At 38.6% G+C, this 14,208-nt stretch overlaps 1 protein-coding gene and 1 non-coding gene across 5 annotated transcripts in view; both read right to left on the bottom strand.

Annotated features, from left to right (window-relative positions):
* The window catches only part of LOC150096465 (ankyrin repeat domain-containing protein 49-like), a 192,390-nt gene that overhangs the window by 55,289 nt on the left and 122,893 nt on the right, over positions 1-14,208 (bottom strand). The gene's annotated exons all lie outside the window — the stretch shown is intronic.
* TRNAK-CUU (transfer RNA lysine (anticodon CUU)) lies at positions 12,287-12,358 on the bottom strand. Its single transcript has one exon. It is a non-coding gene; the product is annotated as a tRNA-Lys (tRNA).

The following is a 14,208-nucleotide window of genomic DNA, read 5'->3' as shown; positions in this document are numbered from 1 at the left end:
ACCGGGCAACTCGTTGCAAAGGTGGAGAAAGCTCTCATCACTCCTAACTCAGTATCTCCCATAATGCAAAGCACATCTCCTTGCGGATATGTGTAATGCTACGCATTAAGGCAAGGGCAACTACCCATACCGGTTTCGACCTTTATCGAGGTCTCGTCAGTGGGAGCCAGGCCCAGTAGTGGAGACACCAAGGCAAAAGCAATGAGAGGTCATCACAACATATAAGAGTTGCCAAAGAGTGTACAACGTTATTATTAAATTACTTCGTATTCACGATTGAACTAAACTAATAAGTTTAGTTCAATCGTTTATCCAAGTGTGAGCAAACAAAGTTTGCACCTGAAAGTATCTTCAGGATTGAAGTAAGGTAGTACAGCACCAGGCAACTCGTTGCAGAGGTGGAGAAAGCACTCATCACTCCTAACTCAGTATCTCTCATAATGCAAAGCACATCTCCTTGCAGATATGTGTAATGCTATGCATTAAGGTTGTACACTTTTAAGGTTGTATATTTAATAATAAGGTTGTACACCCTTTGGCAACTCCTATATGTTGTGGTGACCTCTCATTGCTTCTGCCTTGGTGTCTCCACTACTGGGCCAGGCTCCCACTGACGAGACCTCAATAAAGGTCGAAACCGGTATGGGTAGTGGCCCTTGCCTTAATGCATAGCATACACATATCCACAAGGAGATGTGCTTTGCATTATGGGAGTGATGAGATCTTTCTCCACCTTTGCAACGAGTTTCCCAGTGTTGTACTACCTTGCTGCCCCAGTCCTGAAGATACTTTCAGGCGCAAACTTTGTTTGCTCACACTTGGATAAAGAATTAAACTAAACTTATTATATATTCCAGATGTCGTTCCTGTTGAGTGTTTTCTACCACCATGCTGTTACTGTTTGTTTCAATTAACAGTCTTTCCAAGTAATTACTCCATACATCAAGAGTATCTTTATCCTCAGTTTTCATGTCCCGTTTATCATCTCTAATTCCTTTTACAGTACTCTTTTCTTCATTTCTGAGCTTTTTCAATAGCCTTCAGAATATTTTACCACCTTCCTGATATTTATTTTCAATGTTCTTACAAAAGTCTTCCATTGACTTTTCTTTAGCTAATTTTACATAATGCTTTGCTTTCTTATGATTTTCTCTATATTCTCTGAGAGCACAAGCTGACTTATTTACCAGGAACTTTCGATTTGCTTTCTTTTCCTTGAATGTCTCTTTAAATTCCCAAGTCCACCATGGAGTTCTGATTTTTCTATCCTTTAAGATTACCTCCATACATGCCTCTCTGGCTGAATCAAAGTTTGCTTTAGGGTTTGCCACTGAATCTCCAAGGTTTGGTTCTTGATTTCAAACTCTTTCAGTTTTTATTTGTTTTATTTATTATCTCAAATGTTTGTATATTTGAGTCTACAGTTCACATCTGATAGCTGTTCAACTCTCATTCATTTCAAAACTTTGTTAGTTTCAGTAGGAAGTTCAATTTTATCCTACTCAACACTAAATGATGATCACTTCCTATTTCTAATCCTCTGTATAATCATGTCTTGAACCAGTGGGAAGACATCATGTCAGCAATAACATAGTCAATGAGACTTTCCTTATTCCTTGCATCTTCTCTCCACGTGAATTTGTGCACATTTTTATATTGGAACATGTCGTTAGTAATAAGCAGTCCTTGTCCTGAGCAGAAATCTAGCAGGTACTTATTATTATTTGCTTTGCTCTTTTCCATAATTTTTACAAAACATTCTTCTGTGTCTGGTAATCATTTGCTACTCTTCTGTTTAGATCTCCAACAAGGACCAACTCTTACTTTTTCGATGGGTTATCTTCATTCTCTAATGCCTCAGTGGAACCATAAGCACAAATAAGTCTCATTTTCCAGTTTCCCATTCTGATATTAGCCCACATCACTCTACTTGATAGTGTCTACCATTCAAGAAGATTAGCTTCGTATTTAGTATTGAATACTATAGCTACTCCTTTTCCCTGATTGTTACTGCCTGAATACAACATTGTGTATTTATTGCTTAGAAAGATTTCACTAGTTTTTGTCTTTTTCATTTCAGTCACCCCTATTATGTCGATGTGGTACTTATCCAATTCTTCTGCTAGTTCCATTTCTTTCCCATCTAGAATTCGCTGTGTTGATAGCACCGATCTTGAACTCTGGTGATGTTGTTAAGATGTGTTTCATTATTTGTTCCAGTAGCTAATATTTTGCTGTTTGCTCTGGTTCCTTGACGAAAACAATGGGGTACTTGTTTAACACATTCGCTGCCATCTACGAGTATACTCGTAGTTGGTATATAAGCATCACATGTGATAGCCAACTACGAATATACTCGTATGACGCTTATCGCCGGCAACGAGATTACCCGTACTGACCTTGAAGAAGTGAAAATGCTTGGCATGCGGAGCTAGCAGCAAAAGTGTGTATACTCGTAGATCAGTGGCGTTCAACCTTTTTTACTATGCGAGCTACTTTTCTATAAAAAGTTATTCACTGATCTACTCTCTTATATAGATCACGTTCCCCCCAACCTGATTATTGATTACGCACAAATAAACAACTAAAAACTTTATTTGTGTATTTAAAAATTTATTTATCACTTTTAATTATTTTAATATAACAAATATTTTAATTAAAAAAACAAACAAACAAATATATTGGAATAAAATATTTATTTCTCTATTTTGGAAAATCAAAGTTAGAAAAAACAACAAATTGATTACAAACTCACAAGTTACAGGAAATGCTGGTTGATTTAAAAAAAAAAAAAAAAATGTTAATGTGAAATTTGGCATTGTTTGGACCTCGCAATATTTTCATAGTCAAGTTGATTTGAAGAAGTGGCCAATCACAGACAATCATCCAAATGATCATTTGTAATCTGGTTTCTTAATTGATTTTTTATGACGGTCATATTTGAAAAAGCGGATTCTAACAAGTATGTCGATCCAAAATACGATAGAATTTTTTGCGCAATATCAGTTAATATTGGGAATTTTTCATGCACGTACTTCCAAATGACTTCATTGTTTATTGATTTTAAATGTAAACTATTCTGAATGTTTATTATCTCAAGTTCTGCTTCAGCTTGGTTTATATCAAACAGCTCACTAATTTTATTTGAAATTTCTGTGAAGTTTTCTTGAAATGGATTATTGATAAAAGATATAATCATTTCAGTTTTATTAAAATCTTTAAATCTTGAATTTATTTCTTCCTGAACTAATTCTATTTCACAAATAAATTCTTTTAAATCATAGCAAAGCATTTCTTGATTTTGTTCCAAAAATTTTAATAAATATGGGAGATGTCTAAATTCGAGGTCATTTATATTTTTCTTTAATAAAAGTAAGTATTGTTGGAAAGTTTTTATTGAACTTAACATGTCAATTAAATTTTTATCTCTACCTTGTAACCCTAAATTTAAATTGCTTAATTTTGTACAGAAATCTACTAAAAATGATAAGACTAACATTTTTAGTAGATTTCTGTACATCTTTTATCACTCAGTTGTGGATAAATATCTCCTTTTTCATCAAGAAAAATTTTTATATCGTTAATTAATACAAGAAATCTTTCTAAAAATTGACTTCTCCTAAGCCAGTGAACATTATTGTACAACAGAAGTTCCCTATCATCATCTGCCTGTAATTTAAATAACCACCATTGCAGGGTTTTTCCTCGAACAGAATTTGCAATTTTAAATGTAATATCCAAAACATCTTTTGTGTTTAATCTTTTACTACACAGTAGTTGTTGGTGAATGATACAGTGGTACGTTAAAAAATCTGGATATTTGTCATCGTTTTTACATAATGAAATGAAGCCTGATTTATTACCTATCGTTGCAGGAGCACCATCAGTAGTAATAGACACAAGTTTAAAAAGCGGAAGTTTGTGTTGTTTCACAAATTCATCAAATGTCAAAAAACATGTCTTCTCCCTTAGTCCTTATCAATAATGGTATAATTTTCAAAAGTTCTTCTTTACTTGAATAATCTTGAAATACTATGCAAATAAATACCATTAACTGAGCAATATCAGTGAAGTCATTTGATTCATCAAATTGTAATGAAAATGCAACAGACTTGTGAATGTCTGACATTAACCTGGCTTGGAAACTTTTCTCTGGCAATTGAAACTCTTCCTTTCGGCAATTTGAAACTTTGTCTGGGGCCTAGAAGTAGTCTCTCTCTAGCGACGTCTCGAACCGAGAAGCTCCTTGCTGGAAGCGGGAAACTCCTCTCTCAAGCAACGTGGATCTGGGCAGTCTCTCTGATGGCGACTCTGGACCAGGCGGCCTCCTCTCTGACAGCAATTCTGGAACAGGAACCCCTTCTGCTTGCTTCAGTCCCTTTTTATTAGGCGCCTCCTCTGAGACCTCGCATGAAGTTTGGCAACCTCCCCCCCAAAGAATCAGTATGAGTCTTTCATCTTAAGTTTCAAGTTCGGCACGCCTTTTGTTCTCCTCCGCTTTCTTTTGATTGTAAGTTGCCGGCCATCGGAAAGTTGTTTGAACTCTTTCTGACTGACTTCGGAAATGTTCACACTCATACATACAAGTTTCAATAACAATTTTTCTAATGCTGCCATGTACAGCGTCATCGACAAAAACATTGCCTTTGTTTTTAACACTCTAACATATTCTTATTAAAGCAGTATATACAGTTAGCTTCAAAAGAGTTATTTACAAAAACATCTAATACAAACTATACCGAGACAAACAAAGTTTATTTTTTTACAATATTCACATGGGACTTAACCTAAGTAAAAAATCAATGTAATGTGCTTTGGAATATTTAATATTAAAGCTACAATCGAGTTTTTACACTTTGCTTATAATTGTATTCACTCGACTCGCTCTTTGACTTTCACTGATCCAAATTAATTCATTTACCCAGACTTATAAGAAAATTACTGATTTGACAATTTTAACGAAAAATAAATAAACAATAGCAATACACTTAAAGTGAATTAAAAATAATACAAAATAATGATAAATAAAATATTATGTTTTCAGTTTTAATTAAATTTGTAAGTAAGACGGAATACACAAGAGATCGATCAAAAATCGCTCCGCGATTAACGGGTTGAACACCCCTGTTGTAGATGGTATATGAGCCTCATATGACGCTTACCACCGGCAACGAGATTACCCGTACTGACCTTGAAGAAATGAAAATAAGAATACAATTTGGTCAGCTAAATCCCTAATTACCAGTCCATCCTCATTCGTTCAATATCCAGGTAGATAGCCAACAGGATGCACCACAAGAAGGTGAGGACTGGACATCAAGTCAGAAGTCCTAGTTGGTTCTCCATTTCCTAAAAGGCCTTCTAATTATCCAGCCTTGATCCTCAAGTACCCTAATATAAAGATATCAAGAGCAAATTTAATAGCAGCATGTAGCAGAATAGTAGCACAGTCTGAATGTTTTGTTTTACAAATTCATCACTATGCTTGAATTTTACATGATTAATAATGGATGTTCTACTTGCATTTTTCCCACTACCACCAAGAGATATTGGTTTCCATATTTTGCATTTTTCAAATTTTAAGGAAAAAAAAAAAAACTCTGCGAATGCCTTTTATTCCCAAATGGAGTAGGGAAAGCCATTTATCTCTATTTCACTTTTGCCTCCCTGAGAAACAGTCAAACTTCACTATATGACAAATGTCACCATTAGCCAATCACAGATAGCTAGCCCAAGACTACCACTAATTTTAAATGCATCTGGTGAAGAGAATATGGTAGACAAGTACTACCATCTCATGGTATTATCCACACAATATGTCACTGTCTGAAATCATGTTGGCTCTATGGTCTATTTTCTTGAGTTAATGGGATGAAAAACCCAAGTTTTCAAGAAGGGAAAAAACCTGCTACCGATGCTATAGATCGACTCACTTGGGAAACAGTTGAAGAAAGGGTTAGAAAACGTTTCTCTAGTCAGCAACTAGAATTGAACTTAGAACATCTTTCTTCAGGCAACCTAGCACTATGGATGCAAATACCACTTCCACAGCACTACACAGGAGTCTTCCAAATTTGGAATCTTCACATAAAAACATAACAGTTCCAATTTTTTATATTATTTTTATTATTCATGCCCAAACTCTACTCTTTTTCAATATTCTAATGCTTCATTATATAAACTAAAATAAAAACACCGGCAACATCAAATTCAGTACCTACACTTTCTAATCCACAATATTTGGACATCAGCTTATCCGAACTCTCATTCTAGTATGTGAAGCATTAATATAGAAATGGTGCACCTTGTTGCTGCTATAACAGCCAGCTTACAATCCCAAAATCTAGTGGGAAATCCACTAATTTGGTGCATTGCTGCAGTAATTCATTTTTTCAGAACAGCATTAGTGAGATCTGTCAGTGTAGTCAAGCAATTTTGCCTTGCTCACAATCAATGTTCCAATTCATCTGACAGTGGTTTTAATGAGATTGAGATCAGGGCTGTGTGCAGGACAGTCAAGTGTTTCAAAAGACATCTCATCAAACCATTCCTGCACAGACCTCACTTTTGTGGAATTGCTGTGTTGATACAGGCCTTCACCAAACTGTTGCCATAAAGTTGGAAACAGAAAATTGTCCAGAATGTCCAGAATTGTGGGAACAAATGACTTGAATGGTGGTGTAAATAGGGCAGTGAGAGATATGAGATGCTTGCTTGAGGCTGTACGAAAGAAGACACAGAGAGGAAAGATAGTGTGTGTTGCCTAGGTATGATAATGTCCAGCTGAGCAAAAGAGCGGTGATATTGAATGGCATAACAGTGAGAATGTGTCAGAAGAGAGGATTCGAATATGTGGATGCATGGAGTGCGTTTGAGAGCAGACAGGAACTGTATGCGAGAGACTGCTTGCATCTGAATGAAGAAGAACATAGGTATCTGGAGAGATTGCTGTTCTGAACGAGTCAGTGTGTCCCAGTGTGGATGGTAGCAGGGGTGGCCTCTTGTGGGAATGGGTACTTGGGAGAAGGGGAACGACATCAGGTAACACTGAACCCAGTGGAGTACAGAGGGGTTAATGCTGGGTATAGAAACAATGGCATTTTTATGCTTTATACCAATGCCAGGAGTATTCAGAATAAAGGAGAGGAATTGGTGGCATTGATAGCATCAGCCTGGCCAAAGATTATTGGGATCACAGAGACATGGTTGACAGAAGAAGATATAATAACAGGAATAGAAGTTGCTGGATACAGCATTTTTCGGCAGGATAGGAAGGGAAAGCGTGGTGGTGGAGTACTGCTTATGATAAGTGATGACCTATGTCCTCTAAGAGTGGAGGCTTTGGAAAGCTGTGGCACTAATGCTTTTGAAAGCATATGGTGTGAGGTGGAGGTGGGCAAGACAGGATATTTAGTGGGGTGTTGCTACAGACCAAGGAGCACAGAGGGTGGGGACCAGGAGATGTTGAGACAGTTGAGCGTGGCAAGTGCAAGAAGAACGATTGCTATGGGAGATTTTAACTACAGTAGTATAGACTGGGGAAAAGAAGATGCATGTAGCAATAAGGGAATGGAATTTCTGGAATTCTTGAGGGACAAATGTCTTAGGCAACATGTAACAAATGGAACAAGAGGTTCAAGAGTTTTGGATTTGGTTATAGCATCCGAAGAGCTGATAATAACTGAGATGACATCTCTCCCACCAGTTGGAGAAAGTGACCATAAGGTTTTGACTTGGAAAATGAATAGACCTGCAGGAGTATCAAAGAGATGAAAACGTATGTGGAATTATAAAGCAGGTGATTATAATAGTCTTAGACGTCAACTTGGGGAAGTTTTGTGGAGGGAGGAATTGGAAGGCTGGGATATCATTAGTGCTTGGGAAATTGTGAAGGAATATTTGTTAGCAGCAATGGTAAGCTGTATTCCACGAGTGAAGAAGAGGACAAAATTTGGAGTAAAGTGGACGACAAACAATATCAAACAGGAGCTACATGCGAAAAAGAGGCTATGGAAGAGATATAAGAAGACAGGTGAAGAGAAGATGCATGAAGAATATAAGACACAGGCCAGAAGAGTGACTAATATGGTAAGGAAGGTGAAACTCAAATATGAGAAAAGATTGGCCGTTAGATCCAAGGAAAATCCTAGGGAATTTTTTTAGCTATGTGGCTAGTAGGAGGAGAAATGACTGTGGAAGAATGACATTGTGGGATAAAAATGGGAATAGAGTGACTGATGCAGAGGACATAGTGGAATTGTTCAATGAACACTTTATTGGAGTATTTCATCCTGAAAAAGTCAATTTGAATACTAGAGGGATACAGCAGGTTCGAGGTTTAGAGGTGCAGGAGGAGAGTGTATTCCACATACTGAGTACTCTGGATGTTAGTAAAGCTGTAGGACGGGATGGCATTTCACCATGAGTTTTGAGAGAATGTGCTAAGGAACTGACAGTACCCATGACCTTGCTTTTCAATGAAAGTCTGGCTGCGGGAAAGGTGCCCATGGAAAGGAAGGAAGGTAAGATAGTGCCATTGCACAAGGGTGGTAGCAGACTGCAAGTGTGTAATTATAGGCCAGTTTGAGTGTCATCAGTAGTTAGTAAGATCTTGGAGTAAGTAGTGAGGGACCATATACAGCATTTTGCAGATGAGGGTAATGTTATCAGTGAGAGTCAACATGGATTTATGAAGAATCTTGTTTTAGCAATATGCTAGCCTTTTATAATAAAGTTACAAGAACATTAGATGAGGGAAAGGCATATAGTGCCATTTTTCCTAGACTTAGCGAAGGCATTTGACAGGGTGCCACATGATAAGCTGATATTCAAAGTTGCAGCACATGGGTCTGGATGTCAGACTGGTCAACTAGATTCAGGATTGGCTGTCCAATAGGTATCAGAGAGTGTATGGTGGAGCAATATCAAAGAGGCAGAAAGTTACCAGTGGGATTCCACAGGGCTCAGTACTGGGACCTATATTGTTTAACTTTTATATCAATGACATTGTCCGTGGATTGCAAGGGGATATTCGGTTCTTTGCGGATGATGCAAAGCTGGGAAGGGTTATTAGTAATAGTGCAGATGTGGTAGCCCTGAAAGAGGAATTAGATAAGCTAGATCGATGGGCAAATGAATGGGGGTGTCACTTTAATGCAGCAAAATGTAAGGTCTTGAGGTTTGGGAAACATCGATGGGACACTGCATACTCTATGGGGGGAGTTATACTGGATCAAGTAGAGGAGACAAGCGATCTGGGGGTTGATGATTGATATAAATGCGAAATTTAGGGGACATATTGCAAAGGTGGTGAAGGTAACACAGAGGATTGCTGCAATAATGAGAAAGACACTGACCTGCAGGGATAAAATGGTTATCATTCCGTTGTATAAGACTCTGATCAGACCACACTTAGACTATTGTTCTCAGATCTGGTCCCCAGGATTTGAAAGGGATAAATTAACTGTGGAAAGGGTACAAAAGGCAGATAACAAAGATGGTGTCGGGACTGTACAATGTTAGTTATGAGGATCGGCTGAGGGAGTGTGGACTGCAGAGTTTGGTGGATAGAAGAAGGAGGGGTGATATGATTGAGACTTTTAAACTGTTGAGAGGTGGTTACAGGGTTGACACTGGGGAGTTCTTTCGCTTGGTTGAACAGCGGGAAGGAGTCATGACAAGGGGCCATCCCGGGAAGTTATGAAAGGAAACTGTGAGAAAATGTGAGGAGTGGTTTCTTTGCATGGAGGGTGGTTGAACCATGGAATGCATTGCCTGATGGAGAGGTGAGAGCGAGAACAGTTAATGTGTTTAAGGAGTGGTATGATAGACTTTGTGTTTCCTAGTAGGGACCTCCCTTGATGAGTCTTGATAGACTTGTGTTTCTTAGAAAGGACCTCCCATGATGAATCTTTTGACTCCATGGAGGCCTGAATAATAATAATAATGTCATTATAGGCTATAAGCATTAAGATTCAAGAGCCTGTGTAGCTCAGTAGAAGTGGCGTTTGCACTCTACAGCGCTTGACTGCACGAAGAAAGGGTTTGGTGATTCAAATCTAGTCGCCGACTAGAGGAGATTTTTCTAAGCCTTTTTTCGACCGGTTCCCGAGTTAGTCGATCTCTGGCACGGGCAAGCAGGTTTTTCCTCCCGGAAACTCGGGTTTTTCGTCCCGTAAACTCAAGAAAATCGACCGCAGAACCCACATTATTTTCAGACATTAAATATATTGTGTTAAGGTCAGGGACCACGAGATGGCGGCACATTTGAGCCATCTCTCTTCACTGTGTACCGCTTAATTAGTGATAGCCTTGGGCCATCTATCTCCGATTGGTACCAGTGGAGATTGAACTGCCCACTCAGTCTCCAAAAAGTTAGATAGGGCTAAATGGCCTCGCCTACTCCCGTATACGGGAATAAAACGGCGTTAGCTGATAGCATTAAGATTCACCATCACTGGAGCTAGGGGATTCAGCCCAAACCTGAAAATCAGTCCCAAAATATGATGCCTCCTCCATGCTTCACAGCTGGCACAATATAATTCGGCAGGTAGCATTCTTCTGGCATCTACCAAACCCAGACTCATTCATCGGACTGTGAGATGGATAAGAGCGATTCATCATTGCATAGTATGATTTCCACTGCTCTGGAATCCAATAATGGCAAGCTTTACACCGATCCACTGAATGCTTCGTATTACCCTTGTTTATATTAGGCTTGGGTATAGAGCTGAAGAATATGGAAACCCACATTTCTCAGCACCCCGCAGACAGTTGTGATGTAGATGCAAAGCGCACAAAATGCCCTCCTTTGACCTTTCACCTGCAGAAGAATCTTATCCAAACTGGATATCAATCTCCTGGTCGTGATGGTATTTCTCCAACTGTCCTATAGGTGTAGCTCCAGAGTTAAATTCCACTCTGTCAACATTTTACACTTTCATATTCCAACAGTATCTCTCCAGCAGCCTGGAAAAACATCCCACACACAAGCTATTTTTAAGAAGGGTGATATCTTTACCACCAACCTACCACTCAGTTTCTCTCACCTCAGTTCTCTCTAAAGTAAGAATCATCAACAATCAACTCCTATGCTACTGTGAAGGCATGCAACTAATAAATCACTGACAGTATGAATTCCATTGCTGTCAATCAACAGGGGATCTACTCACTTATAGCACTCATCTCTGGACAAATACCGTGGAAAAATTTGCAAGTTTCAGGTTGATAACAGTTGATATCGCTAAAGTTTATGACCATGCCTAACACATGAATTTATTAAGGAAGCTCCTATCATTTTGTCTGTACTGAAAGACCTGCAACTGGGTTGCCAAATTTTTGAATGGATGCATTATGTGTGATGGTGAAGAGTTTGTCTTCTAATTACACAACAAATGCTAAGGTTAAACAGGGAAGGAGTTCTCTGTTGTTCTCTTTGCCAACATTTTTTCTTTTTTGTTGACCCCTACACATGAAAGGTCACATACCTATAACATGACTGTGCCAGGTGTGGGCAAGTGGTTGAGGGATAAAATGTAGCCTGTCGATATGTTCCTTGAAGAGCAGGAGGTCGTACTCAGTGGGAAAAACAGTATGGGAGAAATTGTTCAAAACAATTAGAGGTGGATGGAATGAAGCAAACCGATGAGAAGTTAGTTCAGTGTGTTTGAAGCTGGACAGTGTATGGGTGGTGGTGGCCAGCGGCTGCTCTAGTTCTTAGATGTTTAGAATAAAATGAAGGAATGGTAGCAGCCAATTCAGAAACAAAGCCCATGAAAGTACCTATAGAAAAGGCATAGCATTGAAACAGAGCACCTATGATAAAGTGACTGAAGAGAGTCACTTTATCATAGGTGATAAAGTGACTCTCTTCAGTGATAGAGAGACTTGTGAGGGAAGGGTCATCTATTAAGCTCTGTTCTGAATATTATCAAGAATTCTTAGGGAGGTGTTGAGTGCTCCATCCAAAATGTAGGAAACGTTGGTCAGATCTACAACTTATAAAGTATTAGGAGTTGAAATCAAGAGAATATTATTATTATATATCACACCTCCAGTGAGTCCAAAGACTCATCGAGGGAGGGTACCCACTCCACAACTCAGTCCATCACTACGAACCACAACTACTTCATCATCACACACCAACACCATCTACCATTGACCACCACCACTAGTATTTTCACAGACAATCACAAACACCCATGCCCACGGCAGGATTCGAACCCGCAGCCTTTTGGCTGGAAAGCAGATAAGCTAACCACTTGGCCAACCAGACCATCAAAAGTTATATCCAACGTGGGCTCGAACCCATGACCCCAAGATTAAGAGTCTCGTGCTCTACCAACTGAGCTAGCCGGGCCGAGAAGTAATGTTTAGAATGGAAAAGAACACCAAGTTTTTTTGGAGGTTGAGGATGCTATGTGAGTAATATGTTTGTGCCAGGATAAACTGGCTGTGACAGTCAACCCAAGAAGAGAAAGCTGGTCTTGAAAGGAAACTACAACATTATCAAAAATGAGAGGGGATGAGGTAAGATTTTTCTTGTGGGTAATAAGGCAGCCTTGAGCTTTTTTGGCATTGAAATTTGCTAAGTTGTCTTCATCCCATTTGAGGAGGTCACTGTTCAAGTCATTGATTATGGAAGATCTTGAGGCATCTAACATTAGAGGACTGCAGAGTTTATCAAATGAGGAAGAGGAATGAAGTGTACTGTCATTGGCCAAGCTGTGAATAAGATTTGAAATCACTGATGTAAAGGAGGAAGAGTGTGGGTTAAAGCACAGAACCCTGAGGCACTCCAGCATTGATGGGGACATATGATGAGAGGAAGCCACCCACTCTGACACACAATAAACGACCAGTGAGCTGGCAATCCTCAGAGTTTAGAAGGGAGGCCATAAGATGGCTGTTCAGGAGGCCTCAGTACCAGACACAATTAAATGCCTTAAAAATATCAAGAACAATAACATGCGTTTCTACAAATCTTTCCATGGCCTGTGTTCAAAGGCAGGTGAGATTGGCTAGCAGATCGGCTGCAGAACAAGAATGGCAGGCAGAATCCATATTATTGCTAACTTGATGCACGTCTTTGCTGATGACAGCATGTTACACTCCTCTTTTGATTTTGCACTATACTTACCACTACAACTTCCTGAACATCGATCTCTACTACCCTAAATCACCAAACTATTCTTCATTGGGGTTCACATAACCTTGTCAATTTCATTGCTAGCAAAACATGGTTCTGCCTTATCTCCTAAAAAAAAAAGAATCACTTTTTTTCCCATCTTACTCTTGACAATGACTATATTCCTAGACTAGATGAGATCTCTCTCTCTCTCTCTCTCTCTCTCTTCTTGGGATTACTCATTAAGCTTCTCTTGACATACACAACCATTGCTTTCTTGGCATCCAAAAATTAGAATCTCTCTTTTCTCTCAGGGTGTTATTTTACCTTTGAATAGTATGAATCCTATACCAATCACAAATCTGCCCATATATTGAATACTGTTCTCATATTTACAGTAGTTTCCCTAACTGCTCCCTGAAGATACTTGCATCAACTAATGAACATACCTTTACAGTTCATTTCCAAACCCCAAAAAATTTCTTATCTTCCGACATCTCTTCTATTGTTGCCTTCTGGAAGAGTCTACCATCTTCTGTTTTCCAAGGAATATCATCCCCAACTCTTCAAATCAAATATGAACAAGTTCCTTGTTGTGCATTAATGGTTCAATAGGATGACCAACCTCTCATTGTACGGAATTATTAGAAAAACTATATCTGCACACAGTAATCCAGATATCCACTTAAGGTCTTAGTGAATCATCTCAACTTGTAAACATCCTTCTCTCCACTAAACCATTTCTCTGTAACATATCTTCTGAATTCAGCTTCTTTCTACTATCAAGATATTGTATTTCCCCTTTCGTGTATACCTGTGGAGTATTCTTAAATATACAATTATATGTCTACTACATTAAAAATTATATTGATTATGCAGATATTTTGCCATAAGTATCATAAAACATCATTAGTACAAACAGCATTGTTCACACTGATGATGTCTTATATGTAAGACAAAATAACTGCATAATTAATTTTTACTGTGGTACACATGTGATTCTATAGTTATCTTCTCTTCCTTCCTCTACTTAAAGCAGTATATCCTCACCAATATAGCCCTCAATCCTCATCTTGGAATTC

Source organism: Typopeltis vanoorti, chromosome 18 (genome assembly GCF_054136105.1).
Source record: "Typopeltis vanoorti isolate ZY-2024b chromosome 18, IOZ_Tvanoo_1.0, whole genome shotgun sequence".
Taxonomy (NCBI): Eukaryota; Metazoa; Arthropoda; class Arachnida; order Uropygi; family Thelyphonidae; genus Typopeltis; species Typopeltis vanoorti.
Note: the sequence above shows the minus strand (reverse complement) of the source record. Positions and strands in the feature narration are given on the sequence as shown.